At 44.4% G+C, this 15,672-nt stretch overlaps 1 pseudogene; it reads right to left on the bottom strand.

Annotated features, from left to right (window-relative positions):
• Nucleotides 1-5,078: 5,078 nt before the first annotated feature.
• Nucleotides 5,079-14,773, bottom strand: LOC140503630 (sialic acid-binding Ig-like lectin 13; annotated as a pseudogene).
• Between the last annotated feature and the right edge of the window lie 899 nt (nucleotides 14,774-15,672).

Raw genomic sequence — 15,672 nt, 5'->3', positions numbered from 1 at the left:
TATTTATGGTACCTCCTTTTCCTCACATCCTAAAGGAATATGAGCTCCTTGAGGACAAGCCCTGACTTCCTCCTGTATGAAGACACATACAGAAAATGGAATGGAATGCTCTGAATCAGAATCAGATGGGAAATGGAGGAGGTGTTAGAACATTCCTCATAACTGTCTGCATCCAGGATTGTTTCATTGTGTTCCAACTCCGAGGTTCACCTTAAACAATGAATGAATGAATGAGCCAATGAAACTTTTTATGAAGTGTTTTCAATGTTCAACGCATTATGCTGAACCGTGGAAATGTAAACACAAAAACTGTGTTAATCCTAGCTTTCAAGGAACTCACATTCTATTGGAGGAAGGTACACAGCTGGTGATCAGCCAAAGGGAAAGGCCCCATGGTTCTTGGGATAGAATAGCCAAGCTCATGGCAATGCCTCTTCTTTATGGTCACTTCCATTAACAAAGCCAAATTCATTTCAAATATTGACTCTTTTTACAATCACAAGGATTTTCATGTTGAGAATTTTCTTTTCTGAGTTTTCGGTAACTGTGGCTTGAACCCCTGTAGAAACAGTTGCCAGTCTCTATCCCCGTGGGGCTAATGTTTGGGATTATGTCTCTGAAGTTCATCCTGGCATAATGGATGAAGATTCCTGGGGTTACCTACCCAATTTAGCAATTAGTTAGCCTTTGCTGGTGGTGAGGAAGATGAGAAACTTTCCCACAGAGATTTCTCCCTCAGTGATGACTAGAGAACCTGAGTTGGATGTCAGACTGATGTTCTAGGGTTTGTTCCAACTCCCAAGGACTTTGAGTTTACCTGCCAGTCAGAGACCATAATACCCCCTAGGATATTGTTGGCATTCTTTTCTGAGTAACAGGACGAATCTTTCTCCTTCTGTGTTGGGGAGAGAATCTGCTTATCAGGCAGCTGATAGGAGCAGTTTCCCAAAAGACAGTCCTATGAATGTGCATCTCTGTCATGCATTGCTCTTGACTTACTTTCCTACTCTGATTTCATTTAATATCTTGTGTTGATCATTGCATGACAGACTCGCTTGATTTATGAAAGAATTCATTGGATGTGGTTTTGAGCCATGCTGGCCATGCCTGTTTGAACTTTCTGACTGAAAATAGCACCCCTAGTTCAGGAAACACCAAGGGCACCTGTCATCTTCTGGGGAGAAGGAAGTGAAAAATCACAGTAAGGGATTGGCCACTGCAGAGTCAAACTTCTGCCTCATACTGATCTTCCTGAGCACTGAAACATAAAGATTTTTTAAAGACCTTTTATATAGACATGCTTGGTCTATTCTACGAAAGTTCAATTTATTTGGGGGGCCTTAAAATAATTAATCCATCTATTTCTCTCTCTACTCTCCCTGCACACAGTGAGCAAATTACACACACACACATGCACACTCTCTGTGTCTCTGTGCAAGATAAACCTTTCAAAACATAGAAGGATAGTATGGCAAAGGAAATTCCCATACTGGTACATCCCGAGAAAGTATTGTGCTTCTAGCATTCGAAGTTTATTACCTCTCTCAGCAGACGTTCATCACCATTGTTTCGGACTTTGGCCTTGTTTTTGTGTTGACCAGTGTTCTGAAGTCTTTCAAAATGATTTTCCTTTTTAATGTGGTTATCACTGCGTAAACTCTTGTAGTGCTGGCCTGCATCGGCTCATGAAGGGGCGCCCTGTTTCCCCCCAAATTCTCTAGTTAATCCTTTCTAAGGACCTAGTAATATCCCAATGCATTCATCTGCCAGAATTTGTTTAGCCATTCACCATTAGTTGACAGCCCCTTGGTTTGCAGCTCTTGATTACCATGAAAAAAGTTGCTAAAAATATTTCTGCATACATGAATGCTTTCCCATTTCCTTTGATTTCTTTGAATAGAAGTGTACTAGAGGGATGACAAACACAACCTGTGAGTAGTCTGAGCTGCTTCAATAGGCACCCAGCTGGCCAGTTCCAGTTTGTTAACTCAGCTCACTCCTTAAAGAGTCTTATTCATTGAATGAATGTTTCCTCACTCAAAGTGAGAACCTGAAATAATCTTAGCTTAAAAGGTCAAGAGTCTCCCCTTGCATCCTGGCCCATCTTCAGTCATCCTGATGAATATCTTAACAGTGGAACCAGATGGCTCTGGTGGAGAAATGGAAGCTAATGACATTGCACAGCCCTCTTTCTCTCAATGTCCATTACAAGTTATGTTATCATCTCTCTGATGCTGTGGTCCTCTTTGAGAATGAAGGACAGCCACAACAACAACTAAAGGAATATCTCAGCAGGGAGGAAGAGATGGTGGGGAGATCATGTAGCACATTCTTGTTCAGAGCAGAGCCAAGAGAGTTCAGGGAGGGTGGCTGTGTGGGGGAAAGACATGACATATTGTGAAAGTACCTATGACAAGACCTGGAAAGACACTGGCTATGTGAGGTGAGGGAGAGAACTTGAGGATGGTACCAAGAAGTACTTGGGTCACTGGGAGGACACCACTGCCCTCCATGGAAATTGAAAAGCTGGGAGGTTGGAGATAGCTTGGGAGGTTGGTTAATGAGTTGAGTTGTGGACTGATTGTTGTGTTTGAGATGCCTACAGGACATCCAGTATGAAATGTCTTCAGAAACAGACACACAGTTCATTCCCAGTCTGTTTTTCAAAAGTCGATAAGTTATTCAACAAGCTTTTATTAAGCACCAACTGCAAGCCAGTCACTGGACTGAGCTCTAGGTATATAGAGAGATTCAAAAATACAGTCCTTGCTCTCAAAGTGTTCACAGTCTATTCAGTGAGGGAACATGGCACAGAGAAATAAAAAGCCTTTGGGGAAACCTGGGGGTGGAAGGAGAACCACTGAAAGACCTTCTGAAGAAAGTGGAATCTGAATTGAGTCTTGAAGGAGGCTAGTGAATCCAAGGAAGTAAAGATAAGGAGGAAAATTCCAGGTAGGGGGGACTAAAATCTTTTGATTTGGTAGGATCTCCTAGAATTTGGGATCTATAGGTAGAACTTTTGAAAGTCTGCAACATCTTCCATACCATGATGAAACATTGGAGGAGGACTTTATAAAGTTAAGGGAGCAACGATTCTATTCTGTCTCAGATCCAGTTGGCAAGCCTGTGGATGCCCCAGACTCATGTTTTTAAATAATTCCTAGACATGTCAAAATTAGGCTAGATATCAGTGATAGTAGAGATGTAAGTTTTCCCCCATCCACTTTCATGAATCCTTGAAATCTATGCAGGGACCCTTAGCTTAAAAAGCCTTTTGTAAAGATGTTTATTTAATGTATTTGAAAAAGGGTCTTATTTAAAGGTCAATACCCCTTGCAGAGCTGACAGATTCCTTGAGATATGTTTTTCCTTTCCTTGGGAGACTCATGTGTCCTCACTGGATTCATGTTTTAGTATCGTACCTCACCTTGCCTTTCTTCTGCCTCTATCCCCCCACCTAGGTTTCTGTTCCAAAAAGCAGGAGTTGGGGGGTTCAAATGGGGATAATCCTGGCATGAAATGAGTCAGATTTGGTGTCACAATCAGGAGTAAAAAAATACCCCCTCCCCACTCTGATACCAATTGATTATTTCGCTTACTCATTCTCCTGATTTATATTGTAACTAAATTTGTGTGAAATCACTGTTATATTCAATTGTTATCATAGCAGACCCATAAGAGTAGTCACAAACTGCCCTAGGAGAAAAAAGTACATACACATGTGTGTATATATGCATGTGAGTAGAAATCAATATCTATCTCTCCATCTCTATGTCTGTCTTCTCTGTGTCTATCTCTAGTTATCTGTATCAGTCTGTACCTATATCTATTTCATTGTCTATCTATCTCTTTTGTCTATCTATCATTTCTCTCTCACCCTCTGTCTCTCTGTCTCTCTCTGTCTCTCTTTCTCTCTCTCTTTCTCTCTCTCTGTCTCTCTCTCTCTCTCTCACGTTAATTGAAGGAACCACACTGACTCCATCTTGTGACTCAATTCTGGATCTAACTCAGATTCATCTTATTTTTGGTTATGGATTTAATGACTTTAGTCCAATTTCTTTCTTGTGAGAAAACTTATTCCATTATGGGAATTGTGAGGAATTTACATTGTATTATTTGAACCCATTCCTCTGTGGCTGGAAAGCTGGACCCCCTCTACCTGCTGCTTAGAGACCCTTGATTAGGGACCTAGCTTAAACTGTCCAGAAACCTGGTCACATCCAAATACTGATGCAAGGAGTTCTTTCACAATTGTACATCTCAAACATACATCTCAAAACTGGCCCTATTGTGTTCAACCGGTTACTGTGTCACTGTTCTTTTCATTGAATACAGACACTTGGAGGGAGTGAGATCTCTTTTTCTGATTTTAGGGATTTCCATCTGTTTTCACTCCTCCTTCCAACTTGAAAAGCCCCTAAGCTTTCCTCTAATGAGAAATCAGGCTGACTAATTATATGTCTTAATTTTATCCTGATTATTATCTTTTAATGCGTAAAAAACATATTCGTGGCCCAGGGCCAAGTTGGGGAGGTCTGGTCCCAATATATTATACAACTCACATACATAGCTTAATAAAATGATATGCTACCCTTTGACCCAAAAATATTTCTACTGGGTCTGTAACCCAAAGAGATCAAAGAAAAAAGGCTCTATGCTTTCAAAAATATTAATAGCAACTCTTGTCATGGTGGAAAAGAACTGGAAATTGAGAGGATGCCCATGAACTGGGGAATGGCTGAACTAGTTGTGGTATATGGTGAAGTGGAATACTACTTTGCTATAAGAAATGCTGAGCAGGATTCTTTCAGAATAACCCAGGGAACCTTACATGAACTGAGGCATTACAACAAAGTAAAACCAGGAGAACATGGTACATAGTAGCAGCAATTTTCTACAGTATTCAACTGTAAATTTCCCAGCTATTCTCAGGAATACAACAAGGACTTATGATGAAAAAAATCTATCTACCTTTTGGGAAAGAATTGGAATATGAACACCGATCAGATCATGCTTTTAAATTTTTATTATTCTTGTTTGCTGGTTTTCGGCCTGCATGTTTTTTTGCAAAGGCTAAGATGAAAATGTTTTGCATGACTGCACATGTATAATCTATAATAAATTGCTTGCTTTCTCAAGCAGGGGGAGAGGAGGAGAAAAGATAAGAATGTGGGTTTCAAAATAATATTTTTAAAAAGATAAAATTTTTTCTTTCTATGTAATTGAGAAAAATAAAAATTAAAGGCAAAAATCGATAAATAAATAGACATTCCGAGAAGTTCAAACTTTTTTCCTCAGTTTTTTCAAATATCACCAATCACAGTCTATTCGTCTTTCTGTTTATCCACATCTACCTCTCTGTATCTCTTTATCTATCTGTCTCTGCTATCTGTCTAACTATCTTTCTACTTATCTGTATCTCAGTTCAACTCGTTCTCACATTGGGACAGTTTTCTACAGGTTTCAAAGGCCACAGTATTAGGCAGTAGAAAAAGACTTCACTTTGCAGTTGGAGGATTCGGGTTTGAAAATCGGACCTGTCACTTCCTAGCCCAGTGACTTCAGGGAAATGATATATTTCATTTATGTTTCTATTATGTTACATAATTGATATAATATGACATTATCATAATTGACAGCATGTCCAACTGTGGCTGATCAGGAAAATACAAAATCAGAATACTGTACTACCAGTTGTGCACAAATAGTGCATGGGAACGTTTAGGGAGGATTCCCTCAATCTGGGAATCTTCTTTTTTTCGCTACTTCAATTCTGCTTTGCTCATAGGGCACAATACCATCTCTGATGAGGAAACACCATGCTGTGCAGTCCTGTGCCTGTGTCTCCCATGTTTCACAATCAATTCCAAAGTTCTTAAGAGAAACCTTGAGAGTCTTGTGTGGCTTCTTCTGACCACCATGTGAACATTTGCCCTGTGTTAGTCCTCCATAAATTTTATAGATGCATAGGGAGAGACTGTAGAAAAGCCAAGAGTAAAGTTTTGCATGTAATACTAATAGCTCACATTTTTACATTTGAGAAGGGAGTTAAATGGTGCCATAATGCACAGAACACTGGAACTGGAATTGAGAAGACCCGAGTTCAAAATCTGTTTTAGAGACTTCCTAGCTGTGTGATGCTAGGCAAGTGAGGTAACCTCTTAGTGACTCAGTTTACTGGAAAATGTAGATAATTTTAACACTGAACTCCCACGCCTGTTGTAAGGATGAAATGAGAGAATATTTGTAAAGCACTTGGGCAATCTTTAAGTGCCATGTAATGCTAGTGACTAGTATCATGAGATATCTCACATTGGGTTATAGATTTAGAAGTGAAAACTACCTTAAAGAATGCCGTCTTCTCTCATGACATCTGAAGAGATAGATGAGGCATGTGAGTATACCTTGAGAAAGTCACTTAATCTCTCTTGGCTTCTATTTCTTTATTCATAGAATGAGGGAACTCTGTTCAGTAACCTCAAAATTACCTTACACTGATAAATCTAAGATGATATATTTCTCTTTGAGTCTCAGTTTCTGCACGAGTGAAAGAAGGTTGGAACAACTCAAGCACCAAGAGAAGGGACTTCGTAGCAGATGTTTAGTAAATATTGAAGTGAAATATTTGATACATGACCTCACTACTGGGACTCACTACTGGGAGGTCACTCTAATGCTCTTACATATAATGACATAGTAGCATTCCTTATGTTTGGGTCTTATTTCCTTGCATGGATGCTACCTAGGGACAGAGAATTTGCTTATCCAAATCCTGTGTCTTGCCCAGAGCATAGTCTGAAATGGGAAATTCTGGAGACTGTAGTTGTAATCATGGGGCCAACCTAGCTTGGTAAAGGACCAGTAAAGACACTCAGCCAAGTGAGTCTAAGGAAGTGACCCATCCAGCTGAGATGCTGTGCCCTGTGAAGAGCTAAGAGTGGTCAGTAGCAGACTAGCTCAGCCTAGTAGTTGATTGGAGAAGCACAGCAACAAGTGTAGCAATCCATCAGAGATCCCATGCTCAGCACTGAACTTTGCAAGGTCATTTCAGGAAAGACAAAAATCACTGAGTTTCTGCCATTTCAGAATGGTAAGTTGTCTTGGCCACATGTGTTCCCTGAACATGTGTCTCATTATCTTTCACTAAGAGTTGGTGTTCCCTCCCTCCCCCATACCGACATACACTGTGTGTGTTGGTGGGAAGGTCAGTCCCAGGTTTTGGGGAGGGATACTTTAGCATTCTCAGTATGCCTTTTGAATGTTATTGGGAAGCACACTCTTGGGAGCTCAGGAGCTACGGGGTTAGAAATATGGTGCCCCATGAAAATGACCACTAGAGCTCAAGGTGGCAGATGACTCTCTGAGGAATCCAACTAATGAAGAAGAGTCTACGTTTGAGGGAGGGGCCACTACACTGGGCTTATGTTTGGTCCCTTTACTAGACCGAAAGTTCCATGAGCATGGGGAATGTGTCTTATTCGGTATCGGTCTGGAGCAGGTATTTAATAGATGCTTGTGGAATGGATGATAATATAGCTCAGGAAGTGACTTCTGAATCACCCTGTGTAGAACCACGGCTGAGGCCTCAACCATTGCTCATTGGAACCTAATTTCTGAGTATGTGGTGAAGGGGTCAGTGAATCTATTGTCTTCTCTAGGTTTTTCTCCTTGTAAGTTGAGGCAGGCATAATGTAACTCATCTAGTCCATCCTCTAGAGGTGCTGGAGTTGACTCTGTGTCTTCACTTGGTGAAATGGTATTGAGGGACAGATCCACTCCAGATGGCCTCTTGGGATCCTGGAGAAAGGGCAAAGGGATGTTCAGTCAAATCCAATTCCAGCATCATTGAGAGCAGGAGTAGAAAGTGGGGAGATGGCCTTGGGACAGAGAGGGATTTGCAGACTGAGAGTTGAGTGAACATTTGAGGGCTAGGGGTTGGCATACTCTACCTCTGCCTCCCCTCTAGATGCTTCTGCTGCTGTTGCTTCCACAGACTTCTTCCTGAGCATCTTTATCCTGAAGAGGTAAAAAGGCAGAGTTGGTGCAGGGGAGAGAAGCTGAGATTTGAATCCAGAGAAGTAGGGCCCCATCAGTCACTCTCTGCCTCACCCTGACCATACCATTTTCCCTCAATGACTTCCACTTTCTTCATTTGTAAAATGAGGCAATAAGACTACAGAGTCTCTATAGTCCCTTCCCCTTGACATTCTCCTGTTCTGTGATTTCCAAACTCCAAATTCCACAAACTTATGAACCACAGGAGTGTCTAGGAAAGACCATGGAGCTGAGCATCAAGAGACTTGCACTTGCTATTATTTCCTTCTGGGGTCTTGGGTAAATCCTATCCTCACTCAAAGCCTCAGTTTCCTCATATGTAAAGTGAAAGGCTTGGATGAAATTGTCTCTAAGGTCTGTTCCAGTTCTACATTCTGTGATCCTATGGGATAATACTGCTTCCCAATCATTAGAGGCTGAAGGCTTTTCCCACTGTGCTTCCCAAATGGTCCCTTACTGGAGCAAGGCAATCCTCCTACTCTTCCTAAATCAGTTCTCTATCCCACTCACCACAGCAGCAATTAGAAACCTTCTCAACTCTCCTTAGGGCACTCATATCACCTCATCCCTTACTCTCTCAGCTGAGGACTGTGCCTCAGGATCCACCCAATGACTGAGGCTGTTGGCTGATAATTCCTTTTAGTCCCCTCTTCCTCTCCTCACCTCACTGAAACATAACACGAAATGTCTTTGTCATTCCACATCACTGTCTTCCATACCTCCTCCTTTACTCTCCTCATGGATGAAGAAGATGCTCTCCTTTTGTTCCTGGTTAAAGCCTCTACCTAAAGCCCTTGATCCCATCTCTTCCTGTACCGAATGCTCACACTATGTTCCCTACTCTTCTCTTGCCTGAAATCTTTGCCTATCTACTGACTACTACTTCACTCACAACAAACATTTCCATGTTCTCCCAAAACTTAAAAAGTGATGATGACCAATTTCCCCTTGACAGAGAATCCAAAATGAAAGCACCCAGGAATTTTATAGCCAAATTCCAGACCTCTGTGTTCAATGGGAAAATATTACAAGCAATCAGAAGAAATAGTTCAAATACTGTGGAACCTCAGTCAGTATCACATGAGATTTATCATTAACTACTTTAAAGGGGCACTAGGTAAGAGAGTGGATAGAGTGCCAGGAGTGAAGCCAGGAAGACTCATCTTGCTCAGGCATCTATTAGCTGTATGACGCTGAAAAGTCACCTAATCTTGTTTGCCTCAATTTCTTCACGTATAAAACAAGCTAGAGAAGCAAATGGCAAAATACTTCATTTTCTTTGCCTAGAATAACTCAAATGGGGTCAGACAGAGTCAGACCTGATTGAGACAGCTGAACTACAACATTAAGGGAATGGAGAAGTTGGAATACGATTTTCCAGAAGACAAAGAAGACAGGGTTAGAACCAAAAGTAACCTAGCTGTCCAAACTGATTATAATTTTACAGGGGAAGAATGAGACAAAAGAGTTTCAAGCATTCCTGATGAAAAAATCAGAGCTGAAAAGAAAATATGACATTCAAGCACATGATTCAAGTGAAGCATAACAAGATAAACATATTTAAATGCATCAGTGGTTCCACCAAATGGTGAAGGGCAAGTGTCCGAATTTCTTCTTTTAAGAGTGGAATTATTAGGCTGTTACCCTGGAATCTTATCTCCTCCTGTCCAGGAGAATACAAACGCCTGTCCTGAGGTTTGATCAGTGCCAGGCAGCAGACCACCTCCCCTTCATCTCACTGCTTTGGGGAAGGGGGTGAATCATGTGGAACCAAACCCAGCTCTGCACTTCACTATCTGTGACACTGAGCCCCTCCTGCAGCTTGGGGAACTGAAATGGGGAGGGGCCAGGGAAGGAAACAAGATTGTTGTAAGTGCCTATTACGTGCCAGGCGCTGTGCCCGGGACTACACATATATGACCCCATTCAATAATAATGATAATAATGCTAACAATAATAGCTAACATTCCTATATCACTTCCTATGTTCTAGGCACTGTAAGAAGTCCTTTACAAATATAATCCCATGTAACTGTGATAACAGCTAACATTAACATAATGCCATACAAGTCACAGGCACTCATTCCAATTTTACAGATGAGAAAACTCAGGCAGACAGCTTCAGTGAGTTTCCCAGGTTCACTCATCTTCTAAATGTCTGAGAAAGGATTTGAACTCAGATCTTTATGGCTCTAGACCCAGTGCTATATATACTGAGCCTCAGCTTCTCCATCTTGGAAGCTCAAGTGGAGTCAGGGGCCTGGATTGTTTTAAATCATGACTTAACTACATACTGGGTCATAAGGGTGACCTTGAACAAGTCACTTTTCCTCTATAAATCTCTGTTTTTTTAATCTGAAAAAGGAAGGGTACTGGAATTTCTGTTCTGATTCTCTTCTTACACACTTACAAAATTGGTGCCTGAATTCAGGGAAACATTGATATCTGAGGATTTTTCAGAGATGAAATCAGGCCATCATTTCCTGAATCATGACCCCCAAGATCCCGTACTCCTCCCAGCCCTGACACTCACAGAAGGAGGCAGAGTGCTAGCAGACTTATGGCACCAGTTCCACAGAGGACACCCAGGATCACATCTTTTTGGATCAGGTGGAACAGTGTGGATTCATCTGAAGAAAAACATAGTTTGGGGTGAATACAGGCCATGGCAATAATGGCCCCCTGTCCTCAGGATCCTGTGCCCCAACTCCCTCCTTCCCCCTTCCATTCCCTGGCACCAGGTGGCAGAACAGGTTACGGTTCCCCTGGGGGTTCTTCCCCTCAGAGCTGATAGGGATGTTGAGGACCCTGTCCACCTTCACACTCAAGCTGTTGTTGGCCCAGGGCGCAGAACTGGTTGAAATCATCTGGAAGGTGTAATTGCCACTATTATCCTCCACAGACTTCCCCCTTACCCACCAAAGCAAGGAGAGGGCTGGTTCTACTTGGACAAAACAGGTCGAGAACAAGCCTCCCTTGACCCAGGAGCAAGAAGGGCTGTGTATCCTTGGGATGTCTGTAGCAAGATACAGGTGACCCCTGTACACTCTCCTTTCTCCACCAGGACCCAAGCACCCCATTGTGCCCAGCCACCTCACAGTCACACTTCACAAAGATGCTCAGGGAGGCCTGCTTGGAGCCCAGAGGATGCTGAGCCAGGTAGGTGTAATTTCCTCCATCTGCTGGGCCCAGGTGGGGCAGATCCAGGTGCAGGACTCCATCCTCTGAGGGCTGGGAAGAGGCCAGGGTTTGGTCCCCCAGGATCCAGCTCAGTGTAGCTGGGGGATTGCTGTTGGCAGCACAAAGCAGGTAAAGGGACTGTCCCTCCTGCACAACAAGAGCTGAGTTGTTTCCTGGAACAAAACCTGGAAAAGATCAGGAGGTCTGAGCATTGAGAACCTGGAGAGACCTCAGAGACCCCCTGTTTTCCACCTTCACTGCATCCATCAGGGACCTGGGAGCTTAGAAAGCAGGTGTGACTCCCCCAAAATCCTACAAGGGAGAGGCAAATGGAAGAGCACAGGACTCCAGGCAGGAAGGGAAACGCCAGGCCCAGCCCAGCCTGGCTTCCTGCCCCTTCTCCCTGCCCTGCATCTTCCCTGGCTGCTCCCAGACCATGGAGGCCTCCCCTGCTTCTGCTGCTGCCAGGGCACACTCAGCCTGGGTCGTGTTCCTGCCTTTGCCTCACATTGGGTTTTGTTTATCTCGTTTTCCTCCCTCCTTTCCTTCCTTCCTTCCTTTTATCTATTTTTCCTTTTTTATTTCATTTCCTTCATCTCTTCTTTCTTTCCCTCCTTTCTTTTCTATTTTCCTCCTTTTCTTCCTTGCTACCTTCTATCTTATTTTCCTTATGTCATTCTCCTATAGCTTCATTTCCTCTGTCCTTCCTTTCTTCCCTCTTCTCACTCTCTCCCTCCCTCCCTACCTCTCTGTCTCTCTCTGTCTCTCTCTCTCTGTTTCTCTTCCCCTTTCCCTTTTTCATTTAAAGAATTAAGCGAACGATATTATGATATATGGATACAAACAGAAAAACAAGTTCCCAGTAGACTGAAATGTCTGCACAGTGAGCCTTTTTACATCTTACATCATATGAGCCCAAAGTGATGGCCACAAGGTTGCACTTTCCCACACTCAACAGCCCTAAGGCCTCAGGCCCAATACTGCCCTGCCCTGCCTGAATGCTCAAGGCTCAGCCTGGATGGCCAGAATCTTGCACCCCACTTACAGCAGCTCCTTGAATTATCCCCCATGGCCTCCACCTACAGAAATCCCGCAGACCTCCAAGATCAGCCCTCAAACCAACATCAATGATCCAGGTTGCAAAGATTCCCTGGCTGGCCTGGAATGGAGAGAGCCACTTCAGCTTCCCCAACATGGAAACTTTGATGGGTCCAGTGGAGAGAGCACTGTCTTAATAACTGGATCCAAAGTGGACCGTGTCCCTCTTAGTCAAAGCCAACTGCAGTGTAGATGTCACTACATTCAGTCTCTGCATTTAGGGTTCACACCTCTCTGTTACTAGAGACTTGTGGGAAATAGGTGAGGCCTTCTTCACAACTCTAAGCCTCAGTATTTTCCATCGGGAAAATTGGCATCAGAATTCCCACCCTTCTTATCTACTGAGACTACTTGGAAGAAAATGGTTTCTAACCCTTAAAGTTTGGTGTAAACATGAGCTAATGACATTCCAAAGGAGGAGCAGCCCAGGCCAAAAAGAACCTGGGCTTATAGACTGAGTCCTAGTCTCCTGTCTCCTTCCTCTCCCTGACATCCACACCCATCCTCAGAGTACAAGGTGAAGCCCCTCCCTGGCCTCCCCTAGAGGTTCTGCTGATACCTATTGTCCTGTTGTCCAGGGCCATGGTGATGGTCACATTCTGCACAGCATCTGCAAGAGAAGGACCAGGCTGGCTGGGGCTGGGGCTCTGTGCCCAGCCCAGCACTAGGCAAGGAAGAGATTAAATTCCAAAATCTCAGAATATCAGAGTGGAAGGAGCTCAGAGGACATCTAGGCTAACTTTAGCTGACTGACATTGGCATATGAAGCCACAGAGGCTCAGAGAGAAAAAAACCGGAAAGCCCAGCCTGTGTCTGTGCTGGGAGGGAGCTTTCTCTGCCCTGCCCAGGAGAAAAATCATCTGCTTTTCCAGGGTTTGGCCCTGACCCTGATCCCTTAATGCACTCCTCCCTTAAACCCTCCTTGGGGAATGCAAGTCTGCTGCCCCAGCATTCACAGGACACATTGAGTTGAACAATTCTCTTTGTGCTCAAAAGGCCTCCAGGAAGGGTGACCTGACAGGTGAGGTTGGTGCCATGATGTTGGTGCCCAGGGATGAAGGAGAACTGTGAGGAGGGTGATGTCCCAGAACTCCAAGTCTTGGAGGAGAGGGAAGCTCCAATCCAGGAGAATGTGAAGAGCCTGTGTTGCCCACAGGCCAAAGGAAATGTACATTTCAGAGTCACTGGGTTTCTTGACTCTAGTACCTCTGGCATAGAGATGTCTGGTTTCTGTTTGAAGTCTGGAGAGGAGAGAGACAGTGAGCCATGGGGTGGGGAGGGGATAGAGGACTCAAGTGTCTTTCCAAATGCTGAACCTTCCCCATCCCTCAGGGCCCTACAATGTTCCTTGCATAATATGAGCCCATTCAGGCCCCTGCTCCTTAACAGTCTTCTGGGAGATCCTGTTATCCTCAGAACTTGAGACCATCATAGATTATAAGTCAAGAGGAAATAGCAATAAAGAAAATGAAGGGCAAGCCCTTCATTATACATAAAAGGAAACTGAGTCAGAGAGGCAAAGGGAAAAATTATAGGTCAAAATGCCTCAAGGAGAGTCAGGCAGAAATCTGGGATTGGAATCTTCTTCCTTTGGCAGCAGCTCCAGCATTCTTTCCAGCACAACCATGGTCCCTCTCAGTCTTTTCTAGTGTCCTGGTTCCTCTCAAAGAGGGTGCTACCAAGTTCACTCCCTTTTGTAGCTCTGGAGCTTTAGGCAGGGTCTTCACACCTTTCCTGGGTTTCCCCCATGTATCCTCTGATCTTTCACACTTCCCATGGGGAGTTACAGAGTCTTCAAGGCCATCCCATTCCTCAGACCTCCCTGCCTCATACACTGAGACCCTCCCAGGAGAGGAGCATCCTACCTGTCACATTCATATAAAGTAGCTGATTTCCGAAACTGTATCTATCAGATTCATAGTCAAGATGAAAGAAGTATATCCCCCTGTCTGAGAAGCAGGCATCTGTGATACTCAGAGAGCAAGATTCATCCTGGGATCCCCAGTGAGATGGAATCTTCCCAGGGCTCCATGTTCCACCCTCTGAGATGGGTCGTTGGTGGCCACAGGCCTGCCTTTAAGCACGTCAGAACCTTCTCTGAACCAGTAGCCATAAATGTGCTTGTGGTAACCGATGGAGAGTCCATAGGTGTTGAAGGTGCAGAGAACGTGGGCACACATCCCCTCCTGAACAGTCACCGAGGGCGGCACCACCACTGTCTGGAACAGGGACCCTGCGGGCAGACAGAGGCCTGGTCAGCATCTCCACGTCTTCTCAGCCCTTCAGACCAACCTCCCTCTGCCCCAGCCCCACTCACCCTCCGAGAGCAGGGGCAGCAGCAGCAGCAGCATGGATGAGACAGGAGAGAGCCAGGCTCCTCTGGGGCACTGGGTCACTCCCTGAACATTATGGCTCCCTCTCAGGGTCACAGCAAAGAGGAAGATGAAACAGGAAGTTCTTGTGTGGAGAGAGAGGGAGGACCATCCTCAGAAGAGCAACCCCTGTCCTCTCCCCCAGTGGGCTCCTGGCCTCCTTAGCTGAGCTCAGTGGGGGTGGGGCTCCTCTCCTGGGCCAGCTCCTGGGCCAGTCAGGACTGAGGTGCTGGGGGACGAAAGATTTGCTGTACAGGCTGGGGCTGTGAGTTTTGTATGGACCAACTTGTCTGTGTGGCTGTTAGCGGGCAGTGACCAGAGCCTGGACCAGAGCAGGTGCTGACCATCCAGCACTGCTGCCCCTGTCCTGTGCAAGCTGAGCTGGGATCAGGAAGATCTGAGCTGAAATCCTGCCTCAGGCATCTCCTCTTAGTCTTTCCTCTGTCTGGGCCTCAGTTTTCCCATCTGTACAATGGGGTCAGTAACAGCCCCTCCCTCTCAGCTTGTTGTGAGGATCAAATGTGAGATTTGCCAAGTGTTTCACAGACTGTGAATCACTGCAGAAATGCTCAGGATGATTATTATTAGTTTACTCTCCTTTTAGACCTCTCTAATTCATCTCCATGAGCCAATGGCCTGAATTATGGTACGACATTCCATCTCCCATCTCCAGGCCTTTGCCCTGGCTGTACCCTATGCCTGGAAGGATATCACTCCTCCCTTTCTTTCTCCTGGATTGAACCAAACCTCAGCGCCAATGTCACTTCCTGATTCTTCTTTCCATATATTTTCTTCTACTCTCCTTGTCTGTTCTAAATACTTGGTTATTTACTTGGTGTCCTTCCCATGAGAATGGACAGTCCTGGTGGCTTTGGGTTGCTTTTGCCTTTCTCAGTGCCTACCACAATGCTTGGCAGACAGTAAGCACTTTATAAGCACTTGGTGACACTTGACTGACTTCTGGGTCT

This window comes from Notamacropus eugenii, chromosome 5 (assembly GCF_028372415.1).
Source record: "Notamacropus eugenii isolate mMacEug1 chromosome 5, mMacEug1.pri_v2, whole genome shotgun sequence".
Classification (NCBI taxonomy): domain Eukaryota; kingdom Metazoa; phylum Chordata; class Mammalia; order Diprotodontia; family Macropodidae; genus Notamacropus; species Notamacropus eugenii.
This window is presented reverse-complemented; position numbering and strand designations above follow the sequence as displayed.